Source organism: Oncorhynchus kisutch, linkage group LG29 (assembly GCF_002021735.2).
Source record: "Oncorhynchus kisutch isolate 150728-3 linkage group LG29, Okis_V2, whole genome shotgun sequence".
Taxonomy (NCBI): domain Eukaryota; kingdom Metazoa; phylum Chordata; class Actinopteri; order Salmoniformes; family Salmonidae; genus Oncorhynchus; species Oncorhynchus kisutch.
In genome coordinates this window covers 38961728-38986079 of record NC_034202.2, presented here as the reverse complement: position 1 = coordinate 38986079, position 24352 = coordinate 38961728, and the positions used below count along the sequence as shown (strand labels likewise).

General features: G+C 43.7%; 1 protein-coding gene across 1 annotated transcript in view; it reads left to right on the top strand.

Moving 5' to 3' along the window:
* dclk1a (doublecortin-like kinase 1a) overlaps positions 1 to 24352 on the top strand; it is a 161963-nt gene that overhangs the window by 135811 nt on the left and 1800 nt on the right. The gene's annotated exons all lie outside the window — the stretch shown is intronic.

The window sequence follows — 24352 nt, the reverse complement described above, 5'->3', positions numbered from 1 at the left end:
ATGTTTGGACCATGATAGTTCATTGGTGATGTGGACACCAAGGAACTTGAAGCTCTCAACCTGCTCCACTACAGCCCCGTCGATGAGAATGGAGGCGTGCTCGGTTGTAAAAAAAACAAACGGACGAAAATTCACTATTTCTATGTTAAAGGGTTTCGTTTTATTTCATTTTTTTGTGATGTCTATAAAGTGTAATATTGAGCTGCAAACTCAAAATGTAATACATTTCAACTCTATATCTGACATGGTAACGGGGTCTTCTTCTTTTTTTAGCCCATAACTGTGTTTGTGAGGTGTTTACTTTTGTTTCAAAGTAGATTTGTTTGACTGCCAAGAAACACTGTGTGTGACCCTGATTTAGTCCACTGCAGTGATTAAACATGTCTTCTGTATAATGCCTGCAGCATGATCTGTTTTCCTGCTCGCACATACTACAGTTTGTCTCTGTATTGGGCCTGTATTAAACCGGCTGTAGGATTTACTGAGGCCAGCAGGTCAAACAAACAACTGGAAAAAGAGTCGTTCAAAAAAGAAAGAATCGTTCGTGAACTGCACATCACTACTCTTCTTTTTGAACGACTCTTTTTACTGACCAGTTCTTTGTTTGACCTGCTGGCCACAATACATCCTACAGCAGGTCAAACAAACAACTGGACAGTAAAAAAGAGTCATTCAAAAAGAAAGAATCGTTTGTGAACTGCACATCACTACTCTGCAACATACAGTGTAAAGTTAACAGAGACTGCAGATGGTGTTAGATAGTGTTATTCATCACTTCAGACACAAGCCTTTGCCAACAGTAATTATTACAATAATATTATCATACCACACTGTTACACTCTGATATGGGTAGTGTGGTCATTATGCTAAAGGAGGGTAGAGGGTAGAGGAGAGGAGAGGGGAGGGGAGGGGAGAGGAGAGGAGAGGAGAGGAGAGGAGAGGAGAGGAGAGGAGAGGGGAGGGGAGAGGAGAGGAGAGGAGAGGAGAGGAGAAGAGAAGAGAAGAGAAGAGAAGAGAAGAGAAGAGAAGAGAAGAGAAGAGAAGAGAGAGAGGAGAGGAGAGGAGAGGAGAGGAGAGGAGAGGAGAGGAGAGGAGAGGAGAGGAGAGGAGAGGAGAGGAGAGGAGAGGAGAGGAGCCGAGCCGAGAATTGTCTGGGAAAGGGGAATACCTAGTCAGCTGAACAACTGAATGCCTTCAACTGAAATGCGTCTTCCAAATTTAACGCTACCCCTCTGAATCAGAGTTCTTGGTAAAAGAGCATCAGTGCAGTGAGGTAACACTAGATACACTTCAGTATTCAACGTTTGTCCAGGTCCCCAGGACATCAGGAGATGTCTTCAATACCGAACGCTAGGGGCAATGTGAGCACCTAATACCATCTAGTAGGGAGATGCCTTCAATACTGGCCACTAGGGGCAACGTGAGCATATATTACCATCTAGTAGGGAGATGCCTTCAATACCAGCCACTAGGGGCAACGTGAGCACCTATTACCATCTAGTAGGGAGATGCCTTCAATACCAGCCACTAGGGCCAACGTGAGCACCTATTACCGTCTAGCAAGGTTAGTGTCCTACAGTGCATTCGGAAAGTATTCTGACCCCTTGTCTTTCAAAAAAAAATACGTTATAGCTTTATTCTGAAATGGATTAAATAAATAAAAATCCTCAGCATTCTACAGACAATACCCCATAATGACATCACAATACCCCATAATGACATCACAATACCCCATAATGACATCACAATACCCCATAATGACATAGCAAAAAACAGGTTTTGATGAAACGTTTGCAAATGTATTAAAAGTTTTAAAAAACAGCAATACATTAATTAAATAAATATGCAGACCCTTTGCTATGAGACTCTAAATTGAGCTCAGGTGCATCCTGTTTCCATGGATCATCCTTGAGATGTTTCTACAACTTGATTGGAGTCCATCTGTGGTAATTGGAAATTATTTGGAAAGGCACACATCTGTCTTTATACAGTTGGAAGTTTACGTCCACTTAGGTTGGAGCCATTAAAACTCGTTTTTCAACCACTCCACAAATGTCTTGTTAAAAAACTACAGTTTTTTGCAAGTCGGTTAGGACATCTACTTTGTGGATGACACAAGTCATTTTTTCAACAATTGTTTACAGACAGATTATTTCACTTATAATTCACTGTATCACAATTCCAGTGGGTCAGAAGTTTACATACACTAAGTTGACTGTGCCTTTAACACAGCTTGGAAAATTCCAGAAAATGATGTCATAGCTTTAGAAGCTTCTGATAGGCTAATTGACATCATTTGAGTCAATTGGAGTTGTACCTGTGGATGTATTTCAAGGCCTACCTTCAAACTCAGTGCCTCTTTGCTTGACACCATGGGGAAATCAAAAGATATCAGCCAAGACCTCAGAAAAACATTGTAGACCTTCACATCCTTGAGAGCAATTTCCAAACGCCTGAAGGTACCACATTCATCTGTACAAACAATAGTACCCAAGTATAAACACCATGGGACCACGCAGCCGTCATACCGCTCAAGAAGGAGATGTATTCTGTCTCCTAGAGATGAACGTACTTTGGGGCGAAAAGTGCAAATCAATCCCAGAACAACAGCAAATGACCTTGTGAAGGAAACAGGTACATAACCTGAAATGTCGCTTGGCAAGGAAGAAGCCACTGCTCCAAAACCGTCATAAAAAAGTCAGGCTACGGTTTGCACATGGGAACAAAGATCATACTTTTTAGAGAAATGTCCTCTGGTCTGATGAAACACAAATAGAACTGTTTGGCCATAATGACCATCGTTATGTTTGGAGGAAAAACGGGGAGGCTTGCAAGCCGAAGAACACCATCCCAACCATGAAGAACACCATCCCAACCGTGAAGAACACCATCCCAACCGTGAAGAACACCATCCCAACCGTGAAGAACACCATCCCAACCGTGAAGAACACCATCCCAACCGTGAAGAACACCATCCCAACCGTGAAGAACACCATCCCAACCGTGAAGAACACCATCCCAACCATGAAGAACACCATCCCAACCATGAAGAACACCATCCCAACCGTGAAGAACACCATCCCCACCATGAAGAATACCATCCCAACCATGAAGAACACCATCCCAACCATGAAGAACACCATCCCAACCATAAAGAACACCATCCCAACCGTGAAGAACACCATCCCAACCGTGAAGAACACCATCCCCACCATGAAGAACACCATCCCAACCATGAAGAACACCATCCCAACCATGAAGAACACCATCCCAACCGTGAAGAACACCATCCCAACCGTGAAGAACACCATCCCAACCGTGAAGCACGGGGGTGACAGCATCATGTTGTGGGGGTGCTTTGCTGCAGGAGGGACTGGTTCACTTCACAAAATAGATGGCATCATGAGTACGGAAAATGATGTGAATATATTGAAGTAACATCTGAAGACATCAACTTCTCATCAGTCAGAAGTTAAAGCTTGGTCGCAAATGGGTCTTCCAAATGGACAATGACCCCAAGCATACTTCCAAAGTTGTGGCAAAATGGCTTAAGGACAACACAGTCAAGGTATTGGAGTAGCCATCACAAAGCCCTGACCTCAATCCCATAGAAAATGTGTGGGCAGAACTGAAAAAGTGTGTGCGAGCAAGGAGGCCTCCAAATCTGACTCAGTTACACCAGTAACTGATTGTGTCGATGCACAGATCTGGGGAAGGGTACCAACACATTTCTGTAGCATTGAAGGTCCCCAAGAACACAGTGGCCTCCATCATTCTTAAATGGAAGAAGTTTGGAACCACCAAGACTCTTCCTAGAGCTGGCCACCCGGCCAAACTGAGAAACCAGGGTGAGAAGGGCCTTGGTCAGATAGGTGACCAAGAACCTGATGGTCATTCTGACAGGGCTCTAGAGTTCCTCTGTGGAGATGGGAGAACCTTCCAAAGGGACATTCATCTCTGCAGCACTCCATCAATCAGGCCTTTATGGTAGATGAAAGCAACTCTGGTCTGATGAAACCAAGATTGAACTCATTGGCCTGAATTCCAAGCATCATGTCTGGAGGAAACCCTGCACCATCCCTACGGTGAAGCATGGTGGTGGCAGCATCATGTCTGGAGGAAACCCTGCACCATCCCTATGGTGGTGGCGGCATCATGTCTGGAGGAAACCCTGCACCATCCCTACGGTGAAGCATGGTAGTGGCGGCATCATGTCTGGAGGAAACCCTGCACCATCGTTACGGTGAAGCATGGTGGTGGCGGCATCATGTCTGGAGGAAACCCTGCACCATCGTTACGGTGAAGCATGGTGGTGGCGGCATCATGTCTGGAGGAAACCCTGCACCATCGTTATGGTGAAGCATGGTGGTGGCGGCATCATGCTGTGGGAATGTTTTTCAGCAGCAGGGCCTGGGAGACAAGACAGGATTGAGGCAAAAATGAACAGAGCATTCTTTGATGAAAACCTGCTCTGGAGTGCTCAGGCCCACCAACAGGACAACATTTTACAATTAGCAGACATTCTTATCCAGAGAGACTTATAGTAGTGAGTGCATACGTTTTCATATTGTCTTTTTCATACTGGCCCTCCCCATGGGATTCAAACCCACTACTCTTTACATTGCAAGCACCATGCTCAACCAACTGAGCTACCCTGCACGTGGGACCACAGGAGTGGCGTTGGGACAGGTCTCTGAATGTCCTTGAGTGGCTCAGCCTGAGCCTTAACTTGAACCTGATCGAACATCTCTGGAGAGACCTGAAAATAGCTGTGCAGCAACGCTCCCCATTCAAACTGACAGAGCTTGAAAGGATCTGCAGATAAGAATGTGAGAAACTCCCCAAATACAGGTGTGCCAAGCTTGTAGCATAATACCCAAGAAGACTCGAAACTGTAATCGCTGCCAAAGGTGCTTCAACAAAGTGCTGAGTAAAGGATCTGAATACTTATGTAAATGTGATATTTCAGTTTTTTATTTATTTTATAAATTAGATCTCTTTCCCTGTTTCTCCTCTCTCTCTCTGCATCTCTCTCTCTGCATCTCTCTCTCTCTCTCTCTCTCTCTCTCTGCATCTCTCTCGCTCTCTCTCTCTGCATCTCTCTCGCTCTCTCTCTTGCTCTCTCTCTGCATCTCTCTCACTCTCTCTCTTCATCTCTCTCTCTCTGCATCTCTCTCACTCTCTCTTCATCTCTCACTCTCTCTCTCGCTCTCTCTTCATCTCTCTCTCGCTCTCTCTTATCTTTCTCTCGGCATCTCTCTCTCTCTGCATCTCTCTCTCTCGCTCTCTCTTCATCTCTCTCTCGCTCTCTCTTATCTTTCTCTCGGCATCTCTCTCTCTCTCTGCATCTCTCTCTCTCTCGCTCTCTCTCTTCATCTCTCTCTCTCTCTCTCTCTCTGCATCTCTCTCTCGCTCTCTCTTCATCTCTATCGCTCTCTCTCTTCATCTTTCTCTCTCCACCGCAGCACTTGCCACACTGGTCCTGGTGCACGTCATTGTATACGCAAGCAGCCCTACCGCCTATGATCGCTCTGTAATGTGTAGTATACCGCGCGCTCTGCTCTCTCTCCCATTCAATATAATTATTAACGGAGCTGTTAGCAGAGAGTGCTCAGAAAGTGCCGCTCTCTCTCTCCTTTTCTCTCTCGCTCCTCTCTCATTTTTTGGGGGAATAACACTGTGTTTTTATCATGCTTGAAGTCGAAGGTAGGGCTTGCTTAAATTTGATCTCATATCCTTTTGTTGATATTTTAACTGACAATTGAGCGAAAATATGCCGCGACGGTTTACCGTTCTCTCCTCGAATATGTTCCCATATAGTTCCTCCACAATCGAGGATGGATTCGTAATGAAATGTGATTTATGGTTGTAACCGTTAGTAGATTATAATACAATGTAATTGGATATTCGAGTAGGATGAGTGACGCTGAGAGAAAGACAGAATGTGCTCCTTCATTGCGTAATGTTTAGAGCTGGGTGTACGGTGTGCGTAATGGTGAAGATGGATTTCATCAATGGAGCCGCTCTGTGCATTTAACATTTAAATTGGTGTGTAGTCTACACAATAGCGACGTCCAATACTGGAAAGAGACTGTTACAATGTTGGTATCCACAAACTGAGACATTAGAAGAGGCTAGCTAGTTAGTGTTCAAGTAGGTTGTGTGTAGCCTATGGGCGTTTATGAAAAATCTATTTGCCACAGGTGAGGACAAGTGATATCGGGCTCTGTGGCTCTGAGACCTTATCCCCAGTGAGGTCTTCTTGACTTGAATCCTGAAAAAAAATCAGTTGAACTGAACTAGTCCATGGCCCTGTGAGATGGGTTATGTTTAGGGGGAGAGATGGGAGATTTGGGAGACAGGCCGGGTTTGGGATCTTAAGGAGAGAGGTGTTTGGTTTAGGGGAGAGAGTGGGGAAGGGCAGCTTGCTCAGGGCTAGAGGGGACTTGCTCAGGGGTAGAGGGGACAGTAAGGAAGGAGATGGAGACAAGATTCTGACATTGATAGAGGTCTTAGACTGGGTTTCTGTATATCACTTTGCGACATTTGCTGATGTAAAAAGGGCTTTATAAATACATTTGATTATAAATACATTTGACTAGCTTACCAGGCTAAAGAGATGATGGGCTTGGTTCAGGAAGGACATCATCATAGAGAGAACATCTACAGAGAGATGTAGGAGAGAGGGGGGAGAGGCAGCGAGAGGATCTTCACAGAGAATGTCATCTTTCTAGGACATTCTCATGGATATGAACCTGTGAGACAGGAAATGACAAATGTTCTCGAAAATAATTTTAATAACAGAGAGCAGTGTTAGTTAGATGGTTTCTCCCTCAGAGTTTGGCTTCAATTTACTACTCTACTGCTGCTGCTACTGCTAGTACTACTACTACTAGCACTGCTGCTGCTGCTACTATTACTAGTACTGCTGCTGTTACTACTATTATTACTAGTACTGTTGCTGCTGCTGCTGCTACTACTACTAGTACTGCTGCTGTTACTACTATTATTACTAGTACTGTTGCTGCTGCTGCTGTTACTACTACTAGTACTGCTGCTGTTACTACTATTATTACTAGTACTGTTGCTGCTGCTGTTACTACTATTATTACTAGTACTGTTGCTGCTGCTGCTGTTACTACTACTAGTACTGCTGCTGTTACTACTATTATTACTAGTACTGTTGCTGCTGCTGCTACTACTACTACTAGTACTGTTGCTGTTACTACTATTATTACTAGTACTGTTGCTGCTGCTGCTGCTACTACTACTAGTACTGCTGCTGTTACTACTATTATTACTAGTACTGTTGCTGCTGCTGCTGTTACTACTACTAGTACTGTTGCTGTTACTACTATTATTACTAGTACTGTTGCTGCTGCTGCTGTTACTACTACTAGTACTGCTGCTGTTACTACTATTATTACTAGTACTGTTGCTGCTGCTGCTACTACTACTACTACTACTACTATTATTACTAGTACTGTTGCTGCTGCTGCTATTACTACTACTAGTACTGCTGCTGTTACTACTATTATTACTAGTACTGTTGCTGCTACTACTACTACTACTACTATTATTACTAGTACTGGTGCTGCTACTACTACTACTACTACTACTATTATTACTAGTACTGGTGCTGCTGCTGCTACTACTACTAGTACTGCTGCTGTTACTACTATTATTACTAGTACTGTTGCTGCTGCTGCTGCTACTACTACTAGTACTGCTGCTGTTACTACTATTATTACTAGTACTGGTGCTGTTGCTGCTACTACTACTACTACTACTAGTACTAGTACTGTTGCTGCTACTACTATTATTACTAGTACTGCTGCTGCTACTACTATTACTACTACTATTATTACTAGTACTGTTGCTGCTACTACTACTACTACTACTATTATTACTAGTACTGGTGCTGCTGCTGCTACTACTACTAGTACTGCTGCTGTTACTACTATTATTACTAGTACTGTTGCTGCTACTACTACTACTACTACTAGTACTAGTACTGTTGCTGCTACTACTACTACTACTACTATTATTACTAGTACTGGTGCTGCTGCTGCTACTACTACTAGTACTGCTGCTGTTACTACTATTATTACTAGTACTGTTGCTGCTACTACTACTACTACTACTAGTACTAGTACTGTTGCTGCTACTACTATTATTACTAGTAATGTTGCTGCTGCTGCTACTACTACTAGTATTGCTGCTGCTACTACTACTACTGCTACTTCTACTATTACTGCTGATACTGCTAGTACTGCGGCTGCTACTTCTATTATTACTACTACTACTGCTGTAACTACTGATACTACTGCTACTACTACTGCTACTACTACTGCTACTACTACTGCTACTAGTGCTACTACTACTACTATTCTTTCTACAACTACTACTACTAATACTACTTCTTTCTACTACTGCTACTGCTACCAATACTGCTACTACTATTCTTTCTACAACTACTACTGCTAATACTACTATTCTTTCTACTACTACTACTACTACTACTACTACTTCTTTCTACTACTGCTACTGCTACTACTACTGCTACTGCTACTACTATTCTTTCTACAACTACTACTGCTAATACTACTATTCTTTCTACAACTACTACTGCTAATACTACTATTCTTTCTACTACTACTACTGCTACTACTATTACTAGTACTATTCTTTCTACAACTACTACTACTAATACTACTTCTTTCTACTACTACTACTGCTACTACTACTGCTACTGCTACTGCTACTACTACTATTCTTTCTACAACTACTACTGCTACTGCTACTGCTACTGCTACTACTATTCTTTCTACAACTACTACTGCTACTACTACTATTCTTTCTACAACTACTACTGCTAATACTACTATTCTTTCTACTACTACTACTGCTACTACTATTACTAGTACTATTCTTTCTACAACTACTACTACTAATACTACTTCTTTCTACTACTACTACTGCTACTACTACTGCTACTGCTACTGCTACTACTACTATTCTTTCTACAACTACTACTGCTAATACTACTATTCTTTCTACTACTACTACTGCTAATACTACTATTCTTTCTACTACTACTAGTGCTAATACTACTATTCTTTCTACAACTCCTACTGCTAATACTACTATTCTTTCTACAACTACTACTGCTAATACTACTATTCTTTCTACTACTACTACTGCTAATACTACTATTCTTTCTACAACTCCTACTGCTAATACTACTATTCTTTCTACAACTACTACTGATAATACTACTATTCTTTCTACTACTACTACTGCTAATACTACTATTCTTTCTACTACTGCTAATACTACTATTCTTTCTACTACTACTACTACTACTACTACTTCTTTCTACTACTGCTACTTCTACTACTACAGCTACTGCTACTACTATTCTTTCTACAACTACTACTACTAATACTACTTCTTTCTACTACTACTACTGCTACTACTACTGCTACTGCTACTGCCACTACTACTATTCTTTCTACAACTACTACTGCTAATACTACTATTCTTTCTACTACTACTACTGCTACTACTACTATTCTTTCTTTCTACTACTACTACTACTACTACTACTATTCTTTCTACTACTACTACTCCTACTGCTACTACTACTGCTACTACTACTATTCTTTCTACTACTCCTACTCCTACTGCTACTACGACTGCTACTGATATTACTGTTGCTACTACTACTGCTACTACTATTCTTTCTACTACTACTACTGCTACTGCTATTACTACTGCTACTACTATTATTTATACTACTACTTCTGTTACTACTACTAATACTACTATTCTTTCTACTACTGCTATTACTACTGCTACTACTGCTACTACTATTATTTATACTACTACTTCTGCTACTACTACTAATACTACTATTCTTTCTACTACTGCTACTGCTATTACTACTGCTACTACTACTACTAATATTATTTCTACTACTACTACTGCTACTACTGCTACTGCTATTACTACTCATCTTTCTACAACTACTACTGCTACTAATACTACTATTCCTTCTACTACTACTACAACTGCTACTGCTAATACTACTGCTTCTACAACTACTACTGCTACTAATACTACTATTCCTTCTACTACTACCTCTACTGCTATTACTACTACTACTACTCTTTTACTACTACTACTGCTACTGCTACTGCTACTACTACTATTCTTTCTACAACTCCTACTGCTAATACTACTATTCTTTCTACAACTACTACTGCTAATACTACTATTCTTTCTACTACTACTACTGCTAATACTACTATTCTTTCTACTACTACTACTGCTAATACTACTATTCTTCTACTACTGCTAATACTACTATTCTTTCTACTACTACTACTACTACTACTACTACTTCTTTCTACTACTGCTACTGCTACTACTACAGCTACTGCTACTACTATTCTTTCTACAACTACTACTACTAATACTACTTCTTTCTACTACTACTACTGCTACTACTACTGATACTGCTACTACTACTATTCTTTCTACAACTACTACTGCTAATACTACTATTCTTTCTACTACTACTACTGCTAATACTACTATTCTTTCTACTACTACTATTCTTTCTACTACTACTAGTGCTACTACTACTATTCTTTCTACAACTACTACTGCTACTACTACTATTCTTTCTACAACTACTACTGCTACTACTACTATTATTTCTACTACTACTGCTAATACTACTATTCTTTCTAACACTACTATTCTTTCTACTACTACTACTGCTAATACTACTATTCTTTCTACAACTACTACTGCTACTACTACTACTATTCTTTTTACCACTACTACTACTTCTACTATTCTTTCTACTACCACTACTACTAGTCTTTCTACTACTACTGCTACTACTACTGCTATTACTACTGCTACTGCTATTACTACTGCTACTACTACTACTACTACTACTACTGCTACTACTACTGCTATTACTACTACTACTACTACTACTACTACTACTACTATTCTTTCTACTACTACTACTGCTACTACTACTACTGCTACTACTACTGCTATTACTACTACTACTACTACTATTCTTTCTACTACTACTACTGCTACTACTACTATTCTTTCTTTCTACTACTACTACTACTACTACTACTACTACTACTATTACTAGTACTGCTGCTTCTACTACTGATACTACTACTACTGCTGCTACTACTACTAGTACTGCTGCTACTACTACTAGTACTGCTACTATTAGTACTGCTGCTACTACTAGTACTGCTGCTTCTACTACTGATACTACTACTAGTACTGCTGTTTCTACTACTGATACTACTACTACTGCTTCTACTACTGATACTACTGCTTCTACTACAACTACTATTACTGCTGCTTCTACTACTGATACTACTACTACTAGTACTGCTGCTTCTACTACTGATACTACTAGTGCTACTGAACAAGTTCTAATTTGCAACTGCGAATAAAGCAAAACAGTTCGACACACAACAACACAGAGTTACACATGGAATAAACAAACATACAATCAATAATACAGTAGAAAAATCTATACACAGCATGTGCAAATGAGGTAGGATAAGAGAGGTAAAGGCAATAAATTGGTCATCGTGGCGATGCAATTACAATAAAGCAATTAAACCCTGGAATTGTAGGATGTGCAGAAGATGAATGTGCAAGTAGAGATACTGGGGTGCAAAGGAGCAAGATAAATAAATAAATAGAGTATGGGGATGAGGTAGATTGGATGGGCTATTTACAGATGAGCTATGTACAGGTGCAGTGATCTGTGAGCTGCTGTGACAGTTGGTGCTTAAAGTTAGTGAGGGAGGAAAGAGTCTCCAGCGTCAGAGATTTTTGCAGTTCGTTCCAGTCATTGGAAGCAGAGAACTGGAAGGAGAGGCGGCCAAAGGAAGAATTTGCTTTGGGAGTGACCAGTGAGATATACCTGCTGGAGTGCGTGCTACGGGTGGGTGCTGCTATGGTGACCAGTGAGCTGAGATAAGGCGGGGCTTTACCTAGCAGAGACTTGTAGATGACCTGGAGCAAGTGGGTTTGGCGACGAATATTTAGCGAGGGCCAGCCAATGAGAGCATACAGATCGCAGTTGTGGGTAGTATATGGGGCTTTGGTGACAAAACGGATGGCACTGTGATAGACTGCATCCAATTTATTGAGTAGAGTGTTGGAGGCTATTTTGTAAATTACATCGCCGAAGTCGAGGATCGGTAGGATGGTCAGTTTTACGAGGGTATGTTTGGCAGCATGAGTGAAGGAAGCTTTGTTGCGAAATATTAAGGCGATTCTAGATGTAATTTCGGTTTGGAGATGTTTAATGTGAATCAGGAAGGAGAGTTTACAGTCTAACCAGACACCTAGGTATTTGTAGTTGTCCACATATTCTAAGTCAGAACCGTCCAGAGTAGTGATGCTGGACGGGCGGGCAGGTGCAGGCAGCGATCTGTTGAAGAGCATGCATTTAGTTTTACTATCTAATCTGTTTGTTAACTTGGCTTTCAAAGACCTTGGAAAGGCAGGGTAGAATAGATATAGGTCTGTAGCAGTTAGGGTCTAGAGTGTCTCCCCCTTTGAAGAGTGGGATGACCGCAGAAGCTTTCCAATTTATGCGAACAGGCTAGTAACAGGGGTTGCGACAATTTCGGCAGATAATTTTGGAAAGAGAGGGTCCAGATTGTCTAGCTCGAGTGATTTGTAAGGGTCCAGATTTTGCAGCTCTTTCAGAACATCAGCTATCTGGATTTGGGTGAAGGAGAAGTCAGGGAGGTTTGGGCGAGTTGCTGTGGGGGGCGCAGGGCTGTTGACCGGGGTAGGAGTAGCTAGGTGGAAAGCATGGCCAGCCATAGAAAAAAGTTTTTTGAAATTCTCAATTATTGTGGATTTATCGGTGGTAACTGTGTTTCCTAGCCTCAGTGCAGTGGGCAGCTGGGAGGAGGTGATCTTATTCTCCATGGACTTTACAGTGAACTTTTATTGTTTGTGCTTCAGGATGCACATTTCTGTTTGAAAAAGCTAGCCTTAGCTTTCCTAACTGCCTGTGTATATTTGTTCCTAACTTCCCTGAAATGTTGCATATCACGGGGGCTGTTCGATGCTAATGCAGTACGCCACAGGATATTTTTGTGCTGTTCAAGGGCAGTCAGGTCTGGAGAGAACCAAGGGCTATATCTGTTCCCGGTTTAAAAAAAATTGAATTGGGCATGCTTATTTAAGATGGAGAGGAAGGCATTTTTAAAGAATAACCAGGCATCCTCTACTGACGGGATGAGGTCAATATCCTTCCAGGATACCCGGGTCAGGTCGATTAGAAAGGCCTGCTCGCTGAAGTGTTTCAGGGAGCGTTTGACGGTGATGACGGGTGGTTATTTGATCGCAGACCCATTACGGATGCAGGCAATGAGGCAGCGATCGCTGAGACCCTGGTTGAAAACAGCAGAGGTGTATTTTGGAGTGCAAGTTGGTTAGGATGATATCTATGAGGGTGCCCATATTTATGGATTTGGGGTTGTACCTGGTGGGTTCATTGATAATTTGTGTGAGATTGAGGGCATCAAGCTTAGATTGTAGGATGGCCGGGGTGTCACAGTTAAGGGCACGGTGATGATAGTTTGTAGAGTGATTACCTTTACGGTCCATTGGGGTACTTAACACTGTGTTATAGTCTCCTACCATAATGATTAGATCATTTGTTACCTGTAAGTTCAATAAATTGGCATAAATATTTTCGAAGGAGTGTGGATCATTCTGATTTAGACCAGATTAAGGATAGATAAATAGATTAATGAGCGGTCCATTGGGGTACTTAACACTGTGTTATAGTCTCCTACCATAATAATTTACTTAACACTGTGTTATAGTCTCCTACCATAATAATTTACTTAACACTGTGTTATAGTCTCCTACCATAATAATTTACAGATTAATGAGCCAAATGTCTTTTTCTTCCCCTTTCATATTCAAAAAGTTCCACCTTCCTTCCTTCCTTCCTTCCGCGAATCATTCTTGACTATTTTCACACTCAGATCTCAATTTCTGTTAATTAACATCATTACACCTTTTGAGTTCCTTTGTCCATATAGTAAGACTATAATTGGCCAGGTTAATAATAACTATTTGCATGGTTGAGTGTCTCTGTGTGTAACATGTAGTGTGTATAGCCTTAATATTCATGATGATAATTATAATCCATATTGTATCACCGTCATAGTTGCATCATAATTACCTTTAACATCATTGAAAAACCAGTCGGTGGAAAGCCACCTTGTTTACAGTCTCTAGGAAGTTGCGAGATGGATTGCATGATCTCTCTGATCGCCCCCTCCAGATTATAGGAAGCTTCCTCAGGAATCCCAGAAAATATTAGAAATTCCGTTCCATTCATTCCATTCCTGCCATTCCAATAAGCCCGTCCTCCTATAGCTCCTCCCACCAGCCTCCATTGGGGACAGGGTTGTATTCACTAAATAAAACCGAGGCAAAGGTTGAAAGTGGTGTCAACTTTCCAATTCTTTTACGTTGCCAAAGGTTTTTCTATCACGTGAACCAATGTCTGGTAAACGTGTTCAGATCTTCTGCTTTGAAAGTGACGGCAGCAGATTGAAAAGAGCTGTGGCTGTCTCTGATACTGCTACTGTTACAGTGCCAGTTATATCAGGCCACCGTTGTGAACTTGTAATCCTATTCGTTGACACCAGGCAGGTAGGTGTGAGGTGGTCTAGTAAAACAAGTTGTATTGACACAAGATGGGTTTATTTTTGGACTGAATTAAGGATCAGTTTTGTGGGTTTCTCTTCCACCTCCTCCCTTTCTCTTCCACCTCCTCCTCTTGTCCACCACCTCTTCTCCTCCTCTTCTCCTCCTCCTCTTGTCCACCACCTCTTCTCCTCCTCCTCTTGTCCACCACCTCTTCTCCTCCTCCTCTTGTCCACCACCTCTTCTCCTCCTCCTCTTGTCCACCACCTCTTCTCCTCCTCTTCTCCTCCTCCTCTTGTCCACCACCTCTTCTCCTCCTCTTCTCCTCCTCCTCTTGTCCACCACCTCTTCTCCTCCTCTTCTCCTCCTCCTCTTGTCCACCACCTCTTCTCCTCCTCCTCCTCTTCTCATTTCTGTGGATATGAAGGGAGAGGGAGTAAGTTGTTCAGAGAGAGACACATCTCATCTCTGTGGATATGAAGGGAGAGGGAGTCAGTTTTCCAGGGACAGACACATCTCATTTCTGTGGATATGAAGGGAGAGGGAGTAAGTTGTTCAGAGAGAGACACATCTCATCTCTGTGGATATGAAGGGAGAGGGAGTAAGTTGTTCAGAGAGAGACACATCTCATCTCTGTGGATATGAAGGGAGAGGGAGTCAGTTGTTCAGAGAGAGACACATCTCATCTCTGTGGATATGAAGGGAGAGGGAGTCAGTTGTTCAGAGAGAGACACATCTCATCTCTGTGGATATGAAGGGATAGGGAGTCAGTTGTTCAGAGAGACACATCTCATCTCTGTGGATATGAAGGGAGAGGGAGTCAGTTGTTCAGAGACAGACACATCTCATCTCTGTGGATATGAAGGGAGAGGGAGTCAGTTGTTCAGAGACACAACTCATCTCTGTGGATATGAAGGGAGAGGGAGTCAGTTGTTCAGAGACACATCTCATCTCTGTGGATATGAAGGGAGAGGGAGTGAGTTGTTCAGAGAGAGACACATCTCATCTCTGTGGATATGAAGGGAGAGGGAGTCAGTTGTTCAGAGACAGACACATCTTATCTCTGTGGATATGAAGGGAGAGGGAGTGAGTTGTTCAGAGACACATCTCATCTCTGTGGATATGAAGGGAGAGGGAGTCAGTTGTTCAGAGAGCGACACATCTCATCTCTGTGGATATGAAGGGAGAGGGAGTGAGTTGTTCAGAGACACATCTCATCTCTGTGGATATGAAGGGAGAGGGAGTCAGTTGTTCAGAGACACATCTCATCTCTGTGGATATGAAGGGAGAGGGAGTCAGTTGTTCAGAAACAGACACATCTCATCTCTGTGGATATGAAGGGAGAGGGAGTGAGTTGTTCAGAGACACATCTCATCTCTGTGGATATGAAGGGAGAGTGAGTCAGTTGTTCAGAGAGAGACACATCTCATCTCTGTGGATATGAAGGGAGAGGGAGTCAGTTGTTCAGAGACACATCTCATCTCTGTGGATATGAAGGGAGAGGGAGTCAGTTGTTCAGAGACACATCTCATCTCTGTGGATATGAAGGGAGAGGGAGTGAGTTGTTCAGAGACAGACACAACTCATCTCTGTGGATATGAAGGGAGAGGGAGTCAGTTGTTCAGAGAGAGACACATCTCATCTCTGTGGATATGAAGGGAGAGGGAGTCAGTTGTTCAGAGACAGACACATCTCATCTCTGTGGATATGAAGGGAGAGGGAGTCAGTTGTTCAGAGACACATCTCATCTCTGTGGATATGAAGGGAGAGGGAGTCAGTTGTTCAGAGAGAGACACATCTCATCTCTGTGGATATGAAGGGAGAGGGAGTCAGTTGTTCAGAGACACATCTCATCTCTGTGGATATGAAGGGAGAGGGAGTCAGTTGTTCAGAGACACATCTCATCTCTGTGGATATGAAGGGAGAGGGAGTGAGTTGTTCAGAGACAGACACAACTCATCTCTGTGGATATGAAGGGAGAGGGAGTCAGTTGTTCAGAGAGAGACACATCTCATCTCTGTGGATATGAAGGGAGAGGGAGTGAGTTGTTCAGAGACAGACACAACTCATCTCTGTGGATATGAAGGGAGAGGGAGTCAGTTGTTCAGAGACAGACACATCTCATCTCTGTGGATATGAAGGGAGAGGGAGTCAGTTGTTCAGAGACAGACACAACTCATCTCTGTGGATATGAAGGGAGAGGGAGTCAGTTGTTCAGAGACAGACACAACTCATCTCTGTGGATATGAAGGGAGAGGGAGTCAGTTGTTCAGAGACACATCTCATCTCTGTGGATATGAAGGGAGAGGGAGTCAGTTGTTCAGAGACACATCTCATCTCTGTGGATATGAAGGGAGAGGGAGTCAGTTGTTCAGAGACACATCTCATCTCTGTGGATATGAAGGGAGAGGGAGTCAGTTGTTCAGAGACACATCTCATCTCTGTGGATATGAAGGGAGAGGGAGTGAGTTGTTCAGAGACACATCTCATCTCTGTGGATATGAAGGGAGAGGGAGTCAGTTGTTCAGAGACACATCTCATCTCTGTGGATATGAAGGGAGAGGGAGTCAGTTGTTCAGAGACAGACACATCTCATCTCTGTGGATATGAAGGGAGAGGGAGTCAGTTGTTCAGAGAGAGACACATCTCATCTCTGTGGATATGAAGGGAGAGGGAGTCAGTTGTTCAGAGAGAGACACATCTCATCTCTGTGGATATGAAGGGAGAGGGAGTAAGTTGTTCAGAGACAGACACATCTCATCTCTGTGGATATGAAGGGAGAGGGAGTCAGTTGTTCAGAGACAGACACATCTCATCTCTGTGGATATGAAGGGAGAGGGAGTCAGTTGTTCAGAGAGAGACACATCTCATCTCTGTGGATATGAAGGGAGAGGGAGTCAGTTGTTCAGAGACAGACACATCTCATCTCTGTGGATATGAAGGGAGAGGGAGTCAGTTGTTCAGAGACACAACTCATCTCTGTGGATATGAAGGGAGAGGGAGTCAGTTGTTCAGAGACACATCTCATCTCTGTGGATATGAAGGGAGAGGGAGTGAGTTGTTCAGAGAGAGACACATCTCATCTCTGTGGATATGAAGGGAGAGGGAGTCAGTTGTTCAGAGACAGACACATCTCATCTCTGTGGATATGAAGGGAGAGGGAGTGAGTTGTTCAGAGACACATCTCATCTCTGTGGATATGAAGGGAGAGGGAGTCAGTTGTTCAGAGAGCGACACATCTCATCTCTGTGGATATGAAGGGAGAGGGAGTGAGTTGTTCAGAGACACATCTCATCTCTGTGGATATGAAGGGAGAGGGAGTCAGTTGTTCAGAGACACATCTCATCTCTGTGGATATGAAGGGAGAGGGAGTCAGTTGTTCAGAGACAGACACATCTCATCTCTGTGGATATGAAGGGAGAGGGAGTCAGTTGTTCAGAGACACATCTCATCTCTGTGGATATGAAGGGAGAGTGAGTCAGTTGTTCAGAGAGAGACACATCTCATCTCTGTGGATATGAAGGGAGAGGGAGTCAGTTGTTCAGAGACACATCTCATCTCTGTGGATATGAAGGGAGAGGGAGTCAGTTGTTCAGAGACACATCTCATCTCTGTGGATATGAAGGGAGAGGGAGTGAGTTGTTCAGAGACAGACACAACTCATCTCTGTGGATATGAAGGGAGAGGGAGTCAGTTGTTCAGAGAGAGACACATCTCATCTCTGTGGATATGAAGGGAGAGGGAGTGAGTTGTTCAGAGACAGACACATCTCATCTCTGTGGATATGAAGGGAGAGGGAGTCAGTTGTTCAGAGACAGACACAACTCATCTCTGTGGATATGAAGGGAGAGGGAGTCAGTTGTTCAGAGACAGACACAACTCATCTCTGTGGATATGAAGGGAGAGGGAGTCAGTTGTTCAGAGACACATCTCATCTCTGTGGATATGAAGGGAGAGGGAGTCAGTTGTTCAGAGACACATCTCATCTCTGTGGATATGAAGGGAGAGGGAGTCAGTTGTTCAGAGACACATCTCATCTCTGTGGATATGAAGGGAGAGGGAGTCAGTTGTTCAGAGACACATCTCATCTCTGTGGATATGAAGGGAGAGGGAGTCAGTTGTTCAGAGAGAGACACATCTCATCTCTGTGGATATGAAGGGAGAGGGAGTCAGTTGTTCAGAGACACATCTCATCTCTGTGGATATGAAGGGAGAGGGAGTCAGTTGTTCAGAGACAGACACAACTCATCTCTGTGGATATGAAGGGAGAGGGAGTCAGTTGTTCAGAGACACATCTCATCTCTGTGGATATGAAGGGAGAGGGAGTCAGTTGTTCAGAGACACATCTCATCTCTGTGGATATGAAGGGAGAGGGAGTCAGTTGTTCAGAGACACATCTCATCTCTGTGGATATGAAGGGAGAGGGAGTCAGTTGTTCAGAGACACATCTCATCTCTGTGGATATGAAGGGAGAGGGAGTGAGTTGTTCAGAGACACATCTCATCTCTGTGGATATGAAGGGAGAGGGAGTCAGTTGTTCAGAGAGAGACACATCTCATCTCTGTGGATATGAAGGGAGAGGGAGTCAGTTGTTCAGAGACACATCTCATCTCTGTGGATATGAAGGGAGAGGGAGTCAGTTGTTCAGAGACACATCTCATCTCTGTGGATATGAAGGGAGAGGGAGTGAGTTGTTCAGAGACAGACACAACTCATCTCTGTGGATATGAAGGGAGAGGGAGTCAGTTGTTCAGAGAGAGACACATCTCATCTCTGTGGATATGAAGGGAGAGGGAGTGAGTTGTTCAGAGACAGACACAACTCATCTCTGTGGATATGAAGGGAGAGGGAGTCAGTTGTTCAGAGACAGACACATCTCATCTCTGTGGATATGAAGGGAGAGGGAGTCAGTTGTTCAGAGACAGACACAACTCATCTCTGTGGATATGAAGGGAGAGGGAGTCAGTTGTTCAGAGACAGACACAACTCATCTCTGTGGATATGAAGGGAGAGGGAGTCAGTTGTTCAGAGACACATCTCATCTCTGTGGATATGAAGGGAGAGGGAGTCAGTTGTTCAGAGACACATCTCATCTCTGTGGATATGAAGGGAGAGGGAGTCAGTTGTTCAGAGACACATCTCATCTCTGTGGATATGAAGGGAGAGGGAGTCAGTTGTTCAGAGACACATCTCATCTCTGTGGATATGAAGGGAGAGGGAGTGAGTTGTTCAGAGACACATCTCATCTCTGTGGATATGAAGGGAGAGGGAGTCAGTTGTTCAGAGACACATCTCATCTCTGTGGATATGAAGGGAGAGGGAGTCAGTTGTTCAGAGACAGACACATCTCATCTCTGTGGATATGAAGGGAGAGGGAGTCAGTTGTTCAGAGAGAGACACATCTCATCTCTGTGGATATGAAGGGAGAGGGAGTCAGTTGTTCAGAGAGAGACACATCTCATCTCTGTGGATATGAAGGGAGAGGGAGTAAGTTGTTCAGAGACAGACACATCTCATCTCTGTGGATATGAAGGGAGAGGGAGTCAGTTGTTCAGAGACAGACACATCTCATCTCTGTGGATATGAAGGGAGAGGGAGTCAGTTGTTCAGAGAGAGACACATCTCATCTCTGTGGATATGAAGGGAGAGGGAGTCAGTTGTTCAGAGGTTCAGAGACAGACACATCTCATCTCTGTGGATATGAAGGGAGAGGGAGTCAGTTGTTCAGAGACACAACTCATCTCTGTGGATATGAAGGGAGAGGGAGTCAGTTGTTCAGAGACACATCTCATCTCTGTGGATATGAAGGGAGAGGGAGTGAGTTGTTCAGAGAGAGACACATCTCATCTCTGTGGATATGAAGGGAGAGGGAGTCAGTTGTTCAGAGACAGACACATCTCATCTCTGTGGATATGAAGGGAGAGGGAGTGAGTTGTTCAGAGACACATCTCATCTCTGTGGATATGAAGGGAGAGGGAGTCAGTTGTTCAGAGAGCGACACATCTCATCTCTGTGGATATGAAGGGAGAGGGAGTGAGTTGTTCAGAGACACATCTCATCTCTGTGGATATGAAGGGAGAGGGAGTCAGTTGTTCAGAGACACATCTCATCTCTGTGGATATGAAGGGAGAGGGAGTCAGTTGTTCAGAGACAGACACATCTCATCTCTGTGGATATGAAGGGAGAGGGAGTCAGTTGTTCAGAGACACATCTCATCTCTGTGGATATGAAGGGAGAGTGAGTCAGTTGTTCAGAGAGAGACACATCTCATCTCTGTGGATATGAAGGGAGAGGGAGTCAGTTGTTCAGAGACACATCTCATCTCTGTGGATATGAAGGGAGAGGGAGTCAGTTGTTCAGAGACACATCTCATCTCTGTGGATATGAAGGGAGAGGGAGTGAGTTGTTCAGAGACAGACACAACTCATCTCTGTGGATATGAAGGGAGAGGGAGTCAGTTGTTCAGAGAGAGACACATCTCATCTCTGTGGATATGAAGGGAGAGGGAGTGAGTTGTTCAGAGACAGACACATCTCATCTCTGTGGATATGAAGGGAGAGGGAGTCAGTTGTTCAGAGACAGACACAACTCATCTCTGTGGATATGAAGGGAGAGGGAGTCAGTTGTTCAGAGACAGACACAACTCATCTCTGTGGATATGAAGGGAGAGGGAGTCAGTTGTTCAGAGACACATCTCATCTCTGTGGATATGAAGGGAGAGGGAGTCAGTTGTTCAGAGACACATCTCATCTCTGTGGATATGAAGGGAGAGGGAGTCAGTTGTTCAGAGACACATCTCATCTCTGTGGATATGAAGGGAGAGGGAGTCAGTTGTTCAGAGACACATCTCATCTCTGTGGATATGAAGGGAGAGGGAGTCAGTTGTTCAGAGAGAGACACATCTCATCTCTGTGGATATGAAGGGAGAGGGAGTCAGTTGTTCAGAGACACATCTCATCTCTGTGGATATGAAGGGAGAGGGAGTCAGTTGTTCAGAGACAGACACAACTCATCTCTGTGGATATGAAGGGAGAGGGAGTCAGTTGTTCAGAGACACATCTCATCTCTGTGGATATGAAGGGAGAGGGAGTCAGTTGTTCAGAGACACATCTCATCTCTGTGGATATGAAGGGAGAGGGAGTCTGTTGTTCAGAGACACATCTCATCTCTGTGGATATGAAGGGAGAGGGAGTCAGTTGTTCAGAGACACATCTCATCTCTGTGGATATGAAGGGAGAGGGAGTGAGTTGTTCAGAGACACATCTCATCTCTGTGGATATGAAGGGAGAGGGAGTCAGTTGTTCAGAGACACATCTCATCTCTGTGGATATGAAGGGAGAGGGAGTCAGTTGTTCAGAGACACATCTCATCTCTGTGGATATGAAGGGAGAGGGAGTGAGTTGTTCAGAGACACATCTCATCTCTGTGGATATGAAGGGAGAGGGAGTCAGTTGTTCAGAGACACATCTCATCTCTGTGGATATGAAGGGAGAGGGAGTCAGTTGTTCAGAGACAGACACATCTCATCTCTGTGGATATGAAGGGAGAGGGAGTGAGTTGTTCAGAGACACATCTCATCTCTGTGGATATGAAGGGAGAGGGAGTCAGTTGTTCAGAGACACATCTCATCTCTGTGGATATGAAGGGAGAGGGAGTCAGTTGTTCAGAGACAGACACATCTCATCTCTGTGGATATGAAGGGAGAGGGAGTCAGTTGTTCAGAGACACATCTCATCTCTGTGGATATGAAGGGAGAGTGAGTCAGTTGTTCAGAGAGAGACACATCTCATCTCTGTGGATATGAAGGGAGAGGGAGTCAGTTGTTCAGAGACACATCTCATCTCTGTGGATATGAAGGGAGAGGGAGTCAGTTGTTCAGAGACACATCTCATCTCTGTGGATATGAAGGGAGAGGGAGTGAGTTGTTCAGAGACAGACACAACTCATCTCTGTGGATATGAAGGGAGAGGGAGTCAGTTGTTCAGAGAGAGACACATCTCATCTCTGTGGATATGAAGGGAGAGGGAGTGAGTTGTTCAGAGACAGACACATCTCATCTCTGTGGATATGAAGGGAGAGGGAGTCAGTTGTTCAGAGACAGACACAACTCATCTCTGTGGATATGAAGGGAGAGGGAGTCAGTTGTTCAGAGACAGACACAACTCATCTCTGTGGATATGAAGGGAGAGGGAGTCAGTTGTTCAGAGACACATCTCATCTCTGTGGATATGAAGGGAGAGGGAGTCAGTTGTTCAGAGACACATCTCATCTCTGTGGATATGAAGGGAGAGGGAGTCAGTTGTTCAGAGACACATCTCATCTCTGTGGATATGAAGGGAGAGGGAGTCAGTTGTTCAGAGACACATCTCATCTCTGTGGATATGAAGGGAGAGGGAGTGAGTTGTTCAGAGACACATCTCATCTCTGTGGATATGAAGGGAGAGGGAGTCAGTTGTTCAGAGACACATCTCATCTCTGTGGATATGAAGGGAGAGGGAGTCAGTTGTTCAGAGACAGACACATCTCATCTCTGTGGATATGAAGGGAGAGGGAGTCAGTTGTTCAGAGACACATCTCATCTCTGTGGATATGAAGGGAGAGGGAGTCAGTTGTTCAGAGAGAGACACATCTCATCTCTGTGGATATGAAGGGAGAGGGAGTCAGTTGTTCAGAGACACATCTCATCTCTGTGGATATGAAGGGAGAGGGAGTCAGTTGTTCAGAGACAGACACAACTCATCTCTGTGGATATGAAGGGAGAGGGAGTCAGTTGTTCAGAGACACATCTCATCTCTGTGGATATGAAGGGAGAGGGAGTCAGTTGTTCAGAGACACATCTCATCTCTGTGGATATGAAGGGAGAGGGAGTCAGTTGTTCAGAGACACATCTCATCTCTGTGGATATGAAGGGAGAGGGAGTCAGTTGTTCAGAGACACATCTCATCTCTGTGGATATGAAGGGAGAGGGAGTGAGTTGTTCAGAGACACATCTCATCTCTGTGGATATGAAGGGAGAGGGAGTCAGTTGTTCAGAGACACATCTCATCTCTGTGGATATGAAGGGAGAGGGAGTCAGTTGTTCAGAGACACATCTCATCTCTGTGGATATGAAGGGAGAGGGAGTGAGTTGTTCAGAGACACATCTCATCTCTGTGGATATGAAGGGAGAGGGAGTCAGTTGTTCAGAGACACATCTCATCTCTGTGGATATGAAGGGAGAGGGAGTCAGTTGTTCAGAGACAGACACATCTCATCTCTGTGGATATGAAGGGAGAGGGAGTCAGTTGTTCAGAGACACATCTCATCTCTGTGGATATGAAGGGAGAGGGAGTCAGTTGTTCAGAGAGAGACACATCTCATCTCTGTGGATATGAAGGGAGAGGGAGTCAGTTGTTCAGAGACACATCTCATCTCTGTGGATATGAAGGGAGAGGGAGTCAGTTGTTCAGAGACAGACACAACTCATCTCTGTGGATATGAAGGGAGAGGGAGTCAGTTGTTCAGAGACACATCTCATCTCTGTGGATATGAAGGGAGAGGGAGTCAGTTGTTCAGAGACACATCTCATCTCTGTGGATATGAAGGGAGAGGGAGTCAGTTGTTCAGAGAC